We start from the raw sequence: 1,659 nt of genomic DNA, 5'->3' as shown, positions 1-1,659 counted from the left end.
CCAAGCGAACTTCGCATTTCGCTTTGGCTGTGTTCAATTTCATATGCTTGCGGGTGTTCTAATTTTGACAGCGCGAATTTCGCAGTGGTGAGTTCGCCGTTCGCCGGCATTGTATTTCAGCTAATATGTTTTTGTCAAACTGACACTAGAGGTTTCAAACTATCGATAGTCACACCATCGATAGTTTTGATAGTTTACAGAAAAACTATCAATATTCACGATAGTCTCGAAAAAAACAAAACTATCGATAGCACTATCTTACTTTGCTTTTACAAGATCATAGTGAAATAAATATTATCTCATAAAAGTTATAATCATTCAAAATTAAGTAACTGCTTAGCCAAAATACTTCTCTTTTTACAAAGTTCATGTTCATGTTATGTATAATTTCAAAAAAGTTGGGAGCGATGATCGATAGACCTACTAAACTATCGATATTTGTGATAGTATAAGAAAAAACTATCAATATGTATTGATAGTCTACAGAAATTGAAACTATCGATACTATCGATAGTGCTATCGCTAGTTTGACAACTCTAACTGACACCAATCTGACATTTTCTCGTTGCCACCCGTAGTGTACAGCTTTTTTACATCTTTGGTTTTCATTATTTTCGCAGATTTGCAATAAACTAAAACGTCCTTTTTTGCAGGAAACAAGGCAATACAAAATAAGGGGAAATTTCGTTACCAAAAATAATAAGAAATAAAATCGTCAAAAGTGTGAAAGCTAAACGTATCATAAAATGTGTACTAGGAGCAAAGCTTTGAAGCAATTGGAGGAACATATCGAGTCAAACACATACAAGTAAAATGCAAAATTTTGGCAGTGGGTTGTAGAAAAGTTATAAAACGCGTTAAAACGTTCGCAATTAAACGAGACTTCTTTGGCTGAGTGAAAAAACTTGTATCAAAACTAGTAATAAAGTTTCTATTTCACGTATCGAAAGACGGAAAAATTGGCTACCGCTTATACCAAAACTGGTCATAAACGTACATATATTAAGGAATCAAAAACAAATCCATATAGCGTAAACAGTTCCGGCTCATACTTAATTCCAGTAAACAATCCACGAAACGCAGAGAACAGTATCTCAGAAGCTGTACAAGCCAGAGAAAAATCAGTGAATATACATAAAAATCTGCAACCTTATACATATATGTACATAAACACATTCGCTTTGATTCAAGGACACTACGCTTACTTTCTTCTGAAGCTATATCGCCTGAATATCTCTTAAAACCTTTCGGAACAGTAATAATTCAATGTAAGTATAAAATGACTAATAAAAAACAAACAAAAAATTGAAAGGGTACGGTTTAGTTATTTATGCAATGGAACAAGTAAAGAATACGCACCGTTTCTCTAGAAAAAAAAACTAAAAATAGGAATCGATAGAGCTTCTTGTGCCCATTATAACGATATTTAAATTTACTTGCGGAAATTAAAAAATAATCCAGCTATCGAAAGTCAAAGATCGAAATTTGCTTTTCGAAAAACCGTAATATCTCCAAAACTAGTGGTGTTTGTAAAAGTTAATATACCGTTTTAAGGGAGATTAAATTTCTTCCCTCATTTTCATTATTGTGTTTCTGACAGAGTAAGAGTGTAATGCTTGAAATACAATACCGGCGAACGGCAAATTTCGCCGAACTGGG

General features: G+C 33.4%; 1 long non-coding RNA gene across 1 annotated transcript in view; it reads left to right on the top strand.

Annotated features, from left to right (window-relative positions):
- Positions 1–538: 538 nt before the first annotated feature.
- Positions 539–1,659, top strand: part of LOC118735259 — a 39,437-nt gene continuing 38,316 nt past the window's right edge. The window contains exon 1 of the long non-coding RNA XR_004992552.1: positions 539–1,268. This is a non-coding gene — a long non-coding RNA (uncharacterized LOC118735259). The remainder of the gene's footprint in view (positions 1,269–1,659) is intronic.

The sequence above is a fragment of the Rhagoletis pomonella genome, unplaced genomic scaffold (genome assembly GCF_013731165.1).
Source record: "Rhagoletis pomonella isolate Grant_MI unplaced genomic scaffold, Rhpom_1.0 Rhpom_scaffold_00003, whole genome shotgun sequence".
Taxonomy (NCBI): Eukaryota; Metazoa; Arthropoda; class Insecta; order Diptera; family Tephritidae; genus Rhagoletis; species Rhagoletis pomonella.
The sequence above is the reverse complement of the archived record's forward strand: the minus strand, read 5'-3'. Positions and strand labels throughout refer to the sequence as shown.